The following is a 16,310-nucleotide window of genomic DNA, read 5'->3' on the forward strand; positions in this document are numbered from 1 at the left end:
GCAGAAGCGGTTAGGGGCAATCAGGAAGGCAGGCAGGCGAGCAGTTGGGAGCCAGCAGTCCTGGATTGTGAGAGGGATGACCCCACCGGGATCGGGTCTAAACGGGCAGTCGGACATCCCTCGAGGGGTACCAGATTGGAGAGGGTGCAGGCTGGGCTGAGGGACACCACCCCCCCATGCATGAATTTCATGCACCAGGCCTCTAGTAGATAGATAATATTCTTTCTATCCAGCTCTACTGCCACCATCCTAGTCCAAGCCTCCATCATCCAAGCCTGAACGTTTGTCATGATTTTTGTTGTTGTTCATCCTCACCTGAGGATATTTTTTCTATTGATTTTTAGAGAGAGTGGAAGGGAGGGGAAAGTGGGAGAGAGGAGACAGAGAGAGAAACATCAATGAAAGAGAGAGACATTGATTGGCTGCCTCCCGCACAGGGCCAGATCGAACCTGCAACCCAAATACGTCTCCTTGACTAGGAATTGAACCCACGACCCTCTGGTGTGCAAGTCAGCACTCTAACTATTGAGCAATACAGGCCAGGGCTGTCATGAATTTTTAACGTGTAAATCAGGTTTCTTTCTGCTCAAATTCTCTAATGTCTTCCAATGAAAATTAGAATAAAATCCAAACTCCTTAACCTGAGCAATAAGGCCCTGCACGATCTGATCCCTGCCAAGCACTCCAACCTTATTTCCCCACTTTTCCACTTTCACTGCTTACACAACTCTATCAAAATAATTCCAGCCCTAACCGGTTTAGCTCAGTGGATAGAGCATCGGCCTGTGGACTGAAAGGTCCCAGGTTCAATTCCGGTCAAGAGCATGTACCTTGGTTGCAGGCACATCGCCAGTAGGGGGCGTGCAGGAGGCAGATGATCGATGTTTCTCTCTCATCGATGTTTCTAACTATCCCTCTCCTTTCCTCTCTGTAAAAAAATCAATAAAAAATGGGGCAATGAGGACAATTATGTGATACCATAATCAATAAAAAAATAAATTAAAAAAATAATAATTTTTTTTTAAAAAATTAAATAAAATATATTTAAATAAAAAAAAATAATAATAATAATTCCAATCTTAAGGCACCGTCTATACCTCCAACCTGGACTGTTCTTCTAAATAACATTTAAGTGGTTGGCTGCTTCTTTTCATTTTATGTTTTCAAAGAGGACTTCCCTGATTACTCAATTAAAAGGAGTAACTCTCTTCATCATCACCTTTGCTATATACTATTTTCTGCTTATTTCTTTATTATATTCTGTATCTGAATAAGAGTAGGGAGTTTGTTGCACTTGATTAATGTTTCATCCCCAGCACCAAGAACTGACATATAATTCATTTAAGCAACACTTATTGAGCAACCAATATGTTAGACCCAAAGAGCACTGGGATTGGAGCAGTGAGCAAGTCGCACACTTCTTCATACACAGCCATTTAACTACCGTTTTAGGAGGGCTCTGAGGGAAAAGCACAGTGTGTAATGGAGGAAACACCTGGTATAATTAAGGAAATCATAGAAGCACTTTTGAACTAGCTCTGAAGGATGAGTAAGAATTAACTAAATGGAGAGGTTAGAGTGGGGGAGAGAGCAATTCCAGGCAAATGGAGCAGCGTGTGCAAAGGGCAAATGGAGCACAGCATGTCTGGAAACTAAATGACAGTCAGTGAGGCTGAAGGGGAGGGAGGAAGGTAGAGAGGGAGAGAAGGAGGTGGGGTTGGTTAGCACTGGACTAGAGACTACAAGTGTGAATGTTGAGAAACCTATTAGAAGGCCACTGCAATAGTCTTGGGAAGAGATAACATCTTAGTGGTGGTAATGGAGATGGAGAAAAACAGATAGACTTAAGAAATATTTACAAGAGGACTTCACCAAGTACTTCACTATAACCTCTATTAGAAATTAGAAGTTGGGTATGTGTGTGGGGGGGGGGGGGCGGGGGGGAGGCGGTGTCAAGAATAAATCCTAAGAGGATCAGGTTTGGAAGGGAACATTATGAGTTTAGTTTTAGGCATTTTAGTTGAAGATACCTAAGAGGTCCAAGTGAAATGGGTCTGAAGTTCATAGAAGTCTGGGCCAGAGATATAATTTTGCATACAGGTAATACTTGAAGCCATGAGAAGTCTGAAATTCCTACAGAAAGAACACAGAGTAAGAGAATTTACTTAGTCTTGTAGAACGTCAACATTTAGTAAGACTGAAAAGAAGAGGAGGAACCAGCAAATAACACTAAGTGGGAGGGAAACTATCAGAAACCAAGAGAAGCATTCAAGAAAAAGGATGAGATCACTAGAAATCACTGGATGCATTCAAATAGAAATAGTCAGAAATGGTGGGGGGGCAGGAGCGGGGAGTGCTACATCAAGAGAACTCACTATGGCTCTTTGAGACCTGACCCAAAAACTCCAGGAAGAAAATTACCTGATATTTTAATTGTCACAGATTAGCCCCAAGAGCATACGTAATGCAGTGTCAGGACAAATCGTTTTACTTCCTATCTTCAATGATACAGTGGGCTTTGCACAGGTCCAACACGAGAGTTGTAGAAGTGTCAGTATAATTATGCCCAAGGAACGATTAGAAGGGCTGAAATGCTTCATTCAGGAAATGAAGCAGCAAAGAGAATGTCCTTCAGAGACCACTAAATGCCACAGCTATGAATTGTGTGCAGTATAACTGTACTAACAATATAATAAACATAACAAGTATTTGTCTGTTTCAGGAACTGAGTAAAAGAGATCAGGAAAAGGATGGAGAGATCACTACCAGTATCACAACCCTGAGGTCTTTGATTCATTTCTAAAACAAAACAAACAAAAACCCAAAAATTATAGCCCAGATAGAATACTTTCCTAAGTTCTACCATATGTGAAAAATAAATGTATGCAGTACAGAATAAAGAAATCTCATGAAAACAAATTTTATAAAAGCAAGAGGTTTCCCAATATACATTGTTTTATTTCTGCTTCTCCAGGGTCAGTAAAGACTACTAAAATTCTACAAGTATTCCAAATAAAACAAGTTTTACTGCTATAGTTTATCTTTCGTTTGCCCTAGTCTTACAAGAAGAGCAAGAGGATCAAATCAACAGTGTTTACTGTGGAGTTTGGCCTGTAGGCATGGTAAAGGGGTAGGTAAAGGTGTGTCTTCTGAGTGAGGAAGTAAGGGCAACACCTTGCATTCTTGGAAGTGGAGGTGTAATTGACTCAGCTGTGGGTGCAAGACTAGCACACAGGTATGTGCAGCAAAAGCCTGAAGTCACTCTGATCCTACTCTCTTGTTCAAGCAAGTCAAGAATTTCTATTTTCTTACAACTCAACAGCGAAAAGATATATAACCCAATTTAAAAATTAGCATAGGACTTTTCACCAAATAAGATGGCCAACAGCACATGAAAAGATGTTCAACCTCATTAGTCATTAGGGAATCCAAATAAAAATCACAATGAGATACTACTTTATCCCATTTCAATGGCTATAATCAAAAATAGAAAGTAAGTGTTGGCAAAGATGTGGAGAAATTAGAACCCTCCAATATTGCTAGTGGGAATATAAAATGACTAAAGGCCCTGTGCACGAAATTTGTGCACTCGGGGTGGGGGAGTCCCTCAGCCCAGTCTGCACCCTCTCGCAGTCCGGGAGCCCTTGGGGGATGTCCAACTGACAGCTTAAGCCTGCTCCCCACACATCCTTAGCGCTGCTGCGGAGGTGGGAGAAGCTCCCGCCACCACGGCTGGTGCACAGCCATAAAGCCGGGCTTCTGGCTGAGAGGCGCACCCCGTGAGAACGCACTGACCAGCAGGGGCAGCTCCTGAGTTAAGCATTTGCCCCCTGGTGGTCAGTGTACATCATAGCGACGGGTCGTTCAGCTGTTCAGTCGATTTGCATATTAGCCTTTTATTATATAGGATCGTCTTTGGTTGATTACCTCCCACCCACCCACCCACAATCGGGGCCAGGAAGGGATGCAGGAGGTTGGCCAGCCAGGGAGGAACTGCAGGAGGGCTCCAGGGCATGTCTGGCCCATCTCACTCAGTCCCGATCGGCCAGACCCCAGCAGCAAACTAACCTACTGGTCAGAGCATCTGCCCCTTGGTGGTCAGTGCATGTCATAGCAACTGGTCGATTGCCCCCTGGTAGTCAGTGCATGTCATAGCAAGCGGTTGAGTGGCCTTAGCATATCATTAGCATATTACACTTTGATTGGTTGAACTGATGACCGGACGACCGGGCATTTAGCATATTACGCTTTTATTATATAGGATGCCAGCTGCTGTGGAAAACAGTTTGGCAGTTACTAAGAAGTTAAAAGATAAAATTACCATATGACCCACCAATCCCACTCCTACATATATATGCAACAAAAATGAAAACAGGTGTTCAAACAAAAACTTGTAAATATGCATAGCAGGATTATTCATAATAGCCAAAATGTAGAAACAACCCCAATGTTCATCAACTGATGAGTAGATAAACAAAATGTGGTATATACATAGAATGGAATATTATCCTATCTAATAAGGAGGGAATATGCAAATTGACCATCACGCCATAACAAGAAGGCTGCGCCCACAGCAGAGGCAGGGATCCCGTAACACAAGATGGCTGCGCCCACAGCAGAGGCCAAGTTCCCGTAACGAGCCTTAACAAGCAATCAGCAGGCTGCATGGTGCTGGGCCGGGGCAGGGGACCTGAGGCTGCGCCCCCCGCCTGTTGGGGCTTGACAGGGGACCTCAGGCCAAGTCCCCCACCCGGCAGGGCTTGATGGTGGACCTCAGGCCGTGCTCCCCTGCCTGCGGGGCTTGACAGGGAACCTCAGGCCATGTCCCTCTGCCCATGGGGCTTGACAGGGGACCTCAAGGTATGGCCCTCCCACCCCAGCGCCGGGCCGGGGAACCTGAGGCCATGCCCCCCGGCTGGCAGGGCTTGACAGGGACCTCAGGTCATGCGTTCCCCCCCCCACCTGGTAGGGCTTGATAGGGGACCTCAGGCCACGCCCCCCGCCCTGGCACTGGGTCAGGCAACCTGAGGCCGTGCCCCCCACCCAGTGGGGCTTGACGGGGGTGGGGCCAGCCGGGTCTGGGTCTCACGCGATTTTGAGGTGCACGTGGGTGGGCAGGGACTTGACTCTGGTTCCCGTGGTGCGCCCCAGACTCTGACAGGAGGAAGATTTTCACATGCATTTTATTAATTTTCTTTCATCTCTGACACTTCTATTATAGAGAAAGGGAAAACAGCAATATTAAAATATTTCCTCTAATTAATTCCCTTTTAATGTGCACGAATTTCATGCACCAGGTCACTAGTTCTGCTATAAAAAGGAATGAAGTACTGATACATGCTAAATAGTATGACACAGATGAACCTTGAAAACATTAACCATAAGTCAAAGCCAGACACAAAAAGCCACATACTGGATGATCCATTTATATGAACATCCAAAATAGGCAAATCTATAGATACACAAAACAAATTAATGGATGCCAGGTGCTGGAGGAAAAGAGAAATGGGATTGGTTAACAGGTAAAGGGTTTCTTTTGGGGGTGATAAAAATGTTCTAGAATCAGACATGATGGCTGCACTAACACTGTGAATTTTACCTCAATTAAAAATCAAAAATAATTCCTAGTCTTCTCAAAATGCTGCATCACAAAGGAGAAAAGATAGGACAGGAAATTCCTGTGTTTTAAAAACAGGCATGGCAAGTCAAGTTCCTAACGAATTATTTTCACAGCAAATCAATCTTTACTCCACCCAAACACTTAAAAGTAACACATACACAAATTGGCCAGGGTAAAATAAAATGACGTAAGTAATTTCTGAAAATTAACTTTAAGTTATCAGCAGAAGCCCTAAACATTCAGATTAATGAGTTAATAAGGCACTCTGGGAGAGCCAATGGACAAACAAGGGTAAGGAAACTTCTATGTGATCACAGCACTACTTTCCAATCGAGTAACGTATTTATACAACTAAAAAAATAGAGATATGGCAACCGGAAACCCATAAAAGGACCTGGATACAGTGAAAACAAACAGGAGCTCAAAGCCACCGTGGGCACAGATGAATGACTCATGGGCACCTCCTGTGCTGATCTGTATAGGTTAGCAGAGGGCAGAACGACGAACAGACTCCAATATCAAAAGGCTCTTTATAAAGCTTTCAAAAAACCTCCCTTTCTTTTCATTAAGAAAAAGGAAAACGCATAGTTATACTGGTCAGTATCACCAAGAAACTGCTGTTCTCTAACTCTAAGCCAAACCTCTAGGTCAGACAAGCAACCCAGGGTAGTTGCTCCTATCACTTGGAGTGCTCGTAGGGACACTGAGAGGTCAGGTCACATCACCCAGTGACATTTCTCCAGGCACGGTGATGCAGGGCTCATATCATGATGAAATCACTCTTCAGACCAGACGTCACACTGCCACTTGTCCCTACCTCCACACCCACCCAAGTTACCATGGAACCAGTACAAACAGAATAAAGTTTAATGTGCTATTGGCTCTGATCTAAGTAGCTGACATAACACCAATTAAGTTTATAATGACACTGGAGTAATAAAGAGCACTTGGCACACTTCTCTTTGCAAACATGATTCAAGGCATGGTTTCCATTTTGCCCTTTCTTCAATTTCCAGATGCTAGGCCACTTAGAAGCCACTTATAATCTCTTTACTTGAAGAGTTAGTGTTTAAGGAGCTTATCATTTTATAAGAAAAGAACCCCTAAAATTAGAGGGCCCAGCTATTAGAGGGCCAAACCATGGCCTAGGAATCCCCATTTCTGAGTAAAAGTGAATAACATAGTGATTAGAACCTCGAATCTGGAATCCTGGATCGCACTCTGATCTTCCCCTCCTTCCTGACTGATCCTGTGAAATATACACGTGATCTCCATTTCTAAAGCATGGGCAGAGGTCACCAACTTTATGAGATGGTTTCACCACAGAATCCAAGGCTATTAGGAAATAAGAGCAGCAGATATCACTAACCTGTTGGCACTTGCCTTGCATCCCTGAGCCCACTGACTAGCCCTACCAATGGCTAAATTTATGCTACAAATGGAAGGAGTCATCAGGTCCGATGGCCACATTTACATGGTGTATACTGGAGCTATCTACAATGGGTCCTTTGAATAAAATACAGAAAGCTATATGTTTGCATAGAATACCCTACAACAATTAAATGAGTAAACTATAGATAGATAGATAGATAGATAGATAGATAGATAGATAGATAGATATAGATAGACAGACACATATATCTATATATATAAAAGCCTGAGCAATTGTTACGACCCAACAACCAGCCAGTAGCTATGACACGCACTGAACCACCAGGGGGCAGATACTCAACACAGGAGTTGCCCCCTGGTGGTCAGTGCGCTCCTACAACCAACCTCCCACGGTCCCTCCCACCAGCCAGCCGGCACTGACAGGTCTCAATCGCTGGCCAGGCCGAGTGACCCCACCCGTACACAAATTCATGCACTGGGCCTCTAGAACAGCGGTTGCCAACCGGTGGTCCATGAGGTCCGAAAGGTTGGTGACCACTGCTCGTGTGTGTGTGTGTGTGTGTGTGTGTGTGTGTATTTTTTTAAATGTGAGCTAAAAAATAGCAACTTATTGAAAGATATGAATAACACAGGGATAGGCAAAGGGTTTACAGTTGTGAGTACATAAAACAGTTTATTCTTGCATTATTATTACTGTATTAATATTATTATTATTAAACTACTTTTGCCTACTACCCCTGTATGACGTCATTTGTTGAATATAAGATGCTATGAAACATGGAACGGAAAACTATATACCAAATACCTGTTAGTAATTGCTTTTGATGAATGGGAATAAGATTGAGGTGAGTTTGAGAGGGATGTAACAAAGGAGACTTCAATTTCATTAGTATTGTTTTATTTAAAAAAAATAAAAATAAAAAAGAGTAAATATTACAAAATGATAGCATTTGTTACCTCTAGTTTTTTCCCAACAAAACTTTATCTTACAAGCATTTGGTGGCATACGCTCTATCAGTAAATAGCTACTGAGCATCCACCATTTGCAAAAAACAAAACCTGCACTTAGCAAGTATTTACCGTGTGCCAGACACAGCATTACGTATCACGTTACAAGATAGATAGGTACTTTTTGTAAGGGAGAAATGCTCATCCTCCTCACCTCCAGCTTAAATTAGTTACAGTCCTGGCCTCCTCAATCTACTCTCAGGGAGGCTTTTCTGATTAGTATGTTTGGGAAAAGGATCTGTGACTCAGCTCCTTCCACTCTACCAGGATTTGCCTTACTTACAGAAGGTACACATTTCCCTCATGCGTTTGACAGATAGGCTCTGCCTGCCACTGCAAAGAGAATCCTGTGGCTGTCCTGCACATCTAGAGATTTGTTGGGTAAATCTGTATGCCTAATTCTGGACTAGTATTAGAAACCATTATTATTGCTGCACACCTCAGCCACATCCTTCAGCCTAATCTTTATCAGTAATAAAGGTAAAGTAGATAAAAATATTTATATCTGCCTTTCAGTTGGTTCCACACTTAGGCAGGAGATAAAGGGGTTACTTACTGTCCCTCTCCATCAACACTGTTATTGCTGTTTTACAGAAGAGGATATTTAGGCTTAGAGACACTAAGTAATTTACCCAACTGGAAGTAAGTGGCAGAGTCAGAGTTCAAATTCATATTCATTTGATTCCAGAATTCATATCCTTTTTAAATTAAATGTATTGGGTGACATTTGTTAATAAGATTATATAGGTTCCAAATGTACATTTCTATGATACATGATCTGTATATTGTATTGTGCCTAACACCCAAAGTCAAATCATCTTCCATCACCATCTATTTGGCCCCCTTACTGTCCCCCCGCCCTTCCCTCTGGTAACCACAATACTGTTGTCTGTGTCTATGAGTTTCAGTTTTATGTCCCACATATGAGTGAAATCATATGGTTCTTAGCTTTTTCTGACTGACTTACTTTGCTTAGCATGATATTCTCAAAGTCCATCCATGTTGTCACAAATGGCCATCAGATATACATATGAAAAGATGCTCAACTACACTAGCCCTTAGGGAAATGCAAATCAAAACTACAATGAGATACCACCTCACACCTGTTAGAATGGCTATTATCAACCAGACAAGTAATAACAAGTGTTGGAGAGGTTGTGGAGAAAAAGGACCCATCATTCACTGATGTTCTCCCAACTTCTCAACTGTGCTCTCACCTCCACGCTTTATACTTGCTGTTCTCTCTGCTTGGAAACCTCTTCTGCCAAATGTATACATAGTTTCTTGCTCTTCAGGCCTCTGCTCAAATATCACCTTATTAGATAAACCTTTCCTGTCAACAATATAGAAAAAAGCTTATACACTCCCATCATTCTCTGTCTCCTTACCCTGTGTTGTTTGTCTTTTTATTTTTTTTAAATAAATCTTTATTGTTCAGATTATTACAATTGTTTCTCCTTTTTTCCCCCCATATCTCCCCATCACCCGGTTCCCTCCCCCGTTGTCCTTATCCATAGGTGTATGATTTTTGTCCAGTCTCTTCCCATACCCCCCACACAGACACCCCTTTCCCCCTGAGAATTATCAATCCACTCCCATTCTATGCCTCTGATTCTATTATGTTCACCAGTTTATTCTATTCCTCAGATTTTGAATTCACTTGATTTTTAGAATCACTTGTTGATAGATATTTGTTGTTCATAATTTTTATCTTTACTTTTTTCTTCTTTTTCCTCTTTTTAAAGAATACCTTTCAGCATTTCATATAATACTGGTTTGGTGGTGATGAACTCCTTTAGCTTTTTCTTATCTGTGAAGCTCTTTATCTGCCCTTCAATTCTGAATGATAACTTTGCTGGGTAGAGTAGTCTTGGTTGTAGGTTCTTGCTATTCATCACTTTGAATATTTCTTGCCATTCCCGTCTGGCCTGCATAGTTTCTGTTGAGAAATCAGCTGACAGTCGTATGGGTGCTCCCTTGTAGGTAACTATCTGTTTTTCTCTTGCTGCTTGTAAGATTCTCTCTTTGTCTTTTGCCCTTGGCATTTTAATTATGATGTGTCTTGGTGTGGTCCTCTTTGGATTCCTCTTGTTTGGGGTTCTGTGCGCTTCCTGAACTTGTAAGTCTATTTCTTTCAGTAGGTGGGGGAAGTTTTCTGTCACTATTTCTTCAAATAGGTTTTCAGTATCTTGCTCTCTCTCTTCTGGCACCCCAAAAATTCGGATATTGGTACGCTTAAAGCCATCCCGGAGACTCCTTATGCTATCCTCACACTTTTGGATTCTTCTTTCTTTCTGCCTCTCTGGTTGGGTGTTTTTTTCTTCCTCATATTCCAGATCTTTGGTTTGACTCTTCGGGTGCGGTGGTCTACTCTGTATATTCTTTATTTCAGACAGTGTATGCATAATTTCTGACTGGTCCTTTTCCATTTTTTTGGTATTTTCATTAAGGTCCTTGAAGGTCTCTTCAAGTTTCTCAGCGGTTTTTAGAAGATTCTTGAGTAACCTTATAAATATGGTTCTGAACACTGTGTCGTCCATTAGTTTGCTTTCATCTATCTCTCCTACTTGTGACATACTTCGATGTCTCCACATTTTGGCTGCCTCCCTGTGTTGATGGAGTGGCTTTGTGTGGTCGGTGACCTATAGGGGCCGGTAGCTCAGCTTCCCCAATCACCCTAGGTGGTCGCTCTTGGTACTCCCCTTTGTGGGCTGAGTGGAAAGTCTTGGTGTAGTTAAAAGCCCTGATTGCTATTGGTACACTGGGAGGAATTGACCTCTGGTCCAATTGGTTGTGAGGGCCTGCTGTGTCTATAACGGAAGAATTGCTGTGCTGAAGATTCAGTAGGGCTTTGGTGCTCACTGAGTCTGCCTCTTGAATGTGTCCCTTATGAGAGTGGTTGAAATCTGGTGTCATCCACACTGACAGAAAAGTCACTCTCACTCTCCAACCGATGGCTGAGAGTCCTGTAGGCGTCTGGGTCCCCCGTATGTCCCCAGAAACTGGAGTTCAGAGTGGTTGGGATTGTTGGTATCACTGGCAGGAATTGATCTCCAAGCCAGTTGGCTGTGAGGATCAGCAGGGTCTCCGCTGGGAGAGCTTCTGTTTTCCCGTCTGCTCCGCCCTAAGAGGGGCGGTTTCTCCGTGCTGCATGCCTCTGAGAGAAGGCAGCTTTCGAGCCTCTCCCACTGCCTAACAGACCAGTTTCTCCCGAGCTGGGGCTGGATTTCAGTGCAGACCAGAGGTTTTGTTTTTCTCCCGAACGAGAAGTCCAGTCACTGGGAGGGCTGTGCTCAGCTTGGATGGGGCGGAGTCTCAGAATGGCGTAGACAAACTTGGTTTCCGTCCGCGCCACCCTAAGAGGGTCGGTTTCTCTGTGCCCTAATCAATGGCTGCGTGCCTCTGAGAGAAGGCAGCTTTCGAGCCTCGTCTGCTGCCAAACAGACCAGTTTCTCCCCGACCGCAGCTGGATTTCAGTGCAGTCGAGAGGTTTTGTTTTTCTCCCAAACGAGAAAGCTAGCCACACAGCGTCTGCTGCCCTCCCTCTCCGCGCGCTGCGAGCAAGCCTGCCGTGTATTCAGCCGCCCGCCCTTTCCGCGCTCACGGATCTCCGAACCTCCACAGCTCCTGAGGCTCAGCGTTCCCATCTCTTTTTTTCTCTAGTTGTAGGTTTTCCACTCTGCAAGCTTTCCAGTGGTTCTGGACGGTGTGCGCTCTGTTTTCCAGTTGTAGTTTCAAAATTGTTGTGGTAGGCAACAGTTAGGTGTTTACCTTATGCCGCCATCTTGGTTTCTCCCTGTTGTTTGTCTTTTTAGCACTAATCAATTATATTATTTGTTTATTATCTATCTCCCTCCCCTTCCATCCTCCAGAATATAAGCTCCAGTCCATCAGGGCCTTGGCTAATTTTGTCTTCACTGCCTATAATAGTGCATGTTACATAGTAAGTACAATAGACTGCAGGTTCCTTAATGCATAAGATTGAAAGTAAGAACAAAAAAGCCCACATAATTAGACACAACCCCAAAGCAATCTGTATAATCAAGACACCAACAAATGTTTAATAATGCTTTTTTTTTTTAATATGCATACCTTATTCCTGATCTTTCTAGCAATTATTATTGGCCAAAGCCTTAGGTCACGAATCTTGGAATTGTTTAGTTCTCCAAAAGAAGGAAAAATCAGTTATAAATTAAAAAGTTCAGCCTCTGATATTGAAAGCATCAAAGCTTAAAACTTTAGGCAATCAATATTTTATAATTCAGTTCAAAACTTGATCCAGTTTAAGGCTTCACCTATAGTATCAGAAGTTCCTTCTTCCTCTTATGTTTTTCTGCACCACCTATCTTTTGTTTCCCTAGGATGCCTTCCCTAGAGAAGATAGTCTGCATTAATGAAGGCTTTGAATTAGAATGCCAAAGACAGTCCAGGATCTGAGAATAAATTGATGTTTTTCTTTACAAATTTCTAGAGCTGATTAAACCTGACCAGAAATGATTCTTGTGCTACTTGTAAAGATCTAAAGGGCTACCATATATGTCATTCCACATGTCTCGCAGGACTGTATCATCTATAGGTAACAAATAATCTTGAACACTGTGTTATAAATTATACATTTGAGACCCTTTAGTAAAGTTATAGTGATTATTTCATTAAATTAGAGAGTAAGGAAGATTGGCAACTTAAGAAATATCTAAAAGTAAACATTCCCAAACCCTGCAGTATCCAAGTGCTCAGATCTCAAAATTTTAGGTAAATATCACGATCTTCATTAACATAGGCTTTTCTAAAACACACACACACAGTCCAAGAATCCTATCCTATCTAATAAAAGAGTAATATGCAAATTAACCATCACTCCAATACACCCACAAGCCATGCCCACCAGCCAATCAGGAGAGAGTATGCAAATTAATCCAACAAAAATGGCTGCGGCCACAAAGCAAACAGGAGGCTTGGGTTGCCCCTGGCAATGGAGGAAGCCAAGCTTTCCGCACACCCTGGCCAGCCCAGGCCTCCACTCAAGACTACAAAGTTTCAATTATAGAAGATAAATAAATCCCAACAAAAATGGCTGCGGCCATGGAGCGAACAGGAGGCTTGGGTTTCCCCGGCAGGAGGCTTGGCTCCACTCAAGGCTACAAAGTTTCAATTATAAAAGATAAATAAATCCCAGATACCAGGGCCACCGCTTGGGTCCCCAGGGGCCATGGCCGGCCTGCAAAATACCACAGGCCCCTCGCCCAGGCCGCCCCACGCCCCAAGGAAACCCCCACCCTGATCTGGGACACCCTTCAGGGCAAACCAGCTGGTCCCCACCCATGTACCAGGCCTTTATCTTAGCTAATAAAAGAATAATATGCAAATTGACCATACCTCTGCTGCACCCACAAAGCCACACCCACCAACCAATCAGGAGTGGGTATGCAAATTAACTCAACCAAGACGGCTGCGGCCACAGAGCTGCAGCAAGCAGGAGGCTTGGGTTTCCCCGGCGATGGAGGAAGCCAAGCTCCCCTGCCGCCCTGGCCAGTCCAGGCCTACACTCAAGGCTACAAAGTTTCAATTATAGAAGATAAATAAACCCCATATACCAGGGCCTCCGCTTGGGTCACTGGGGGGTGTGGCAGGCCTGCAAAACACCACAGGCCCCTCGCCCAAGCTGCCCCACGCCCCGAGGGAACCCCCACCCTGATCTGGGACACCCTTCAGGGCAAACCAGCTGGCCCCCACCCGTGCACCAGGCCTCTATACTATCTAATAAAAGAGTAATATGCAAATTGACCATCACTCCAACACACAAGATGGCTGCCCCCATGTGGACACAAGAGGCCACCACAAGATGGCCAGCAGGGGAGGGCAGTTGGGAGGGACCAGGCCTGCAAGAGAGGGCAGTTGGGGGCAATCAAGCCTGCAGGGGAGAGCAGTTAGAGGTGACCAGGCCAGCAGAGGAGGGAAGTTGGGGGCAACCGGGCCTGCAGGGAAGGGCAGTGGGGAGGACCCAGGCCTGCAGGGGAGAGCAGTTGGGGGGGACCAGGCCTGCAGGGGAGGGCAGTTAGGGGTGACCAGGCCTGCAGAGGAGGGCAGTTAGGGGCAAACAGGCTGGCAGGGGAATAGTTAGGCATCAATCAGGCTGGCAGAGGTGTGGTTAGGGGGTGATCAGGCTGGCAGGCAGAAGCGGTTAGGGGCAATCAAGAAGGCAGGCAGGTGAGCAGTTGGGAGTCAGCAGTCCTGGATTGTGAGAGGGATCCCAGATTGGAGAGGGTGCAGGCTGGGCTGAGGGACACACACTCCCATGCACAAATTTCGTGCACTGGCCTCTAGTCTCCAATAAAAGCAATCCATTTTTTCCTTAGGTACTGAAGTAGTCAGGTTCAGACCCCCCTCACCCCTCAAAAAAAAAATTGCACAAAAGAAAGAATTTTGGATAGGATGTCATATACAAATAATCAATATGCAACTTCAGAATATAAAAATCAGTAAGTCCTCAGGTGAGTCAACAAAGGATGTAGGACTCCAGAAATATAACTGAGAATTTGCTACTAGTTTTCACACACTCCACCACTAGTAAATACATAGCAGGGTATAAAAAAGGCATTTAAATTATTCCTTCAGTGAACTTCAACACTTTACAAACAAGTACTAGATGGCTATCTCTGCTTTCCAGAAAGTTATTTCTATTATTAGGAAGAAGTTAAGGCACACAGAGGTCAAGAGCCAAATCCAAGTAGAGCTTTTGCTAGCAAAGTGTGTTAAAATGACATGCAGGTGTACAGGAGTGACATGTATTGTTAATTTTATCAAACAACCTGAATCTCTAAATACTGAGCTGGGGAGAGTACTTAAATAGAACGATATTTTTATTCTCACACTAACTCCTCCATTTTTTAACCACCATCCTCTCCCTCTCATCCTCTCTCACAGGCTAACTGCACATTCCACTGTCAAAGCCACATTAAAGGATGAGCAAAAGACCACAATCGCCTGGTTAATCTCTGACACAACCACTGATCAGAGCATGCTCCCTGAGTCCCACCTCTGGCTCCACAGCATAAGTGGATGTGGAGTTAGGGCAAAGTGAGAGCTCAAACAATGTTCTTGTCAGCACTTTAAACAAAAAATCCATTCAATGAGAATGGCACCATGTTCCTTTTGCCCTTTCTCCCTAGGAACTAAATTAAACAGATTACAGACAGTGGCAAGAGCTAGCCTTAGAACAGCCTCCCCCTTATTTGTTATTTTTAGCAATTCAGTCCGACAACGCCTGACAACGAAACATGCCTAGAATAGCTAAAAGGAGGGGGGATTATCAGATACCACCAGCAAAAAAACACCAGTCATCACTTCCTCCAAACCTAAGAAAGAATCATTTTCCATGTCTTTATAGCATCACACAGAGTTTGAGCTTTCAGAGTCTTATATAAAAACAGTACACACAAAACATCCCGGAAAACGATAATGCTTCCTGACCTGGAGTACTGTTCCACCCTCACATGTGTTTTCTTAAAAACAAAAGCAGAATAGAATGAACAAATTGCTTTAACACAAAAGTTAGTAGTACAATGCGTCTGTGTCCATTTTGGAAAAATTCCTCACAAGAAGTTTGGATTAGAAGATATCTAGGGTCATGTACCCAAAAGAATGGCTTTATGAATAATTATGGAATTCTAATATTTTATTATACTGATGGCAGTCGAGAGATTTTTGTTTGAAAGCAAGACAAGGTGAGGTGAGAGAAACTACTCTAATTAATTGTAATTAGCAAAATAGCATCACTGATACACACTGTATTTATAAATGAAATAATGTAGTGAAATTTCTGAGAAATGAATAAAATGGTAAAATAAAAATTATAAAGCCCTATGTATAACTAGCTGCAACAAATTAAAATTCATAAAAATATATACTACAAAAATTCAATAAGATACCATTTATAAAATGTCCATGTATACTCAAGGAATTTAATAATTTACCAACATTTTCTGAACATTTTTTTTGCCACTATTCTAAGTATCACGTGTTTTATAAATAAGAGAGTATAGTTTGATAAAACACTACAAATAAATATAATAATGTCTTCCTAGGTATGTTATTTTATGTATTTGGAGTTAATAAGCTATTACACAGCTCTATCCAAAATTATCTCTAAAACAGGTGATGCCTAAAATAAACTACCTTTAAGCCATCACATGCACATCTCTGAGATTTCACTAATTTAAGCTACTACCAGAAAAATATCAAAGGAGATGCTGTCACCTTGTATTATATTTTAACTGGCAAAGCTGTAGGT

General features: G+C 43.1%; 1 protein-coding gene across 1 annotated transcript in view; it reads right to left on the reverse strand.

Annotated features, from left to right (window-relative positions):
- Positions 1 to 16,310, reverse strand: part of PFDN1 (prefoldin subunit 1) — a 75,259-nt gene that overhangs the window by 14,392 nt on the left and 44,557 nt on the right. The window lies entirely within an intron of this gene.

The sequence above is a fragment of the Eptesicus fuscus genome, chromosome 6, assembly GCF_027574615.1.
Source record: "Eptesicus fuscus isolate TK198812 chromosome 6, DD_ASM_mEF_20220401, whole genome shotgun sequence".
Taxonomy (NCBI): domain Eukaryota; kingdom Metazoa; phylum Chordata; class Mammalia; order Chiroptera; family Vespertilionidae; genus Eptesicus; species Eptesicus fuscus.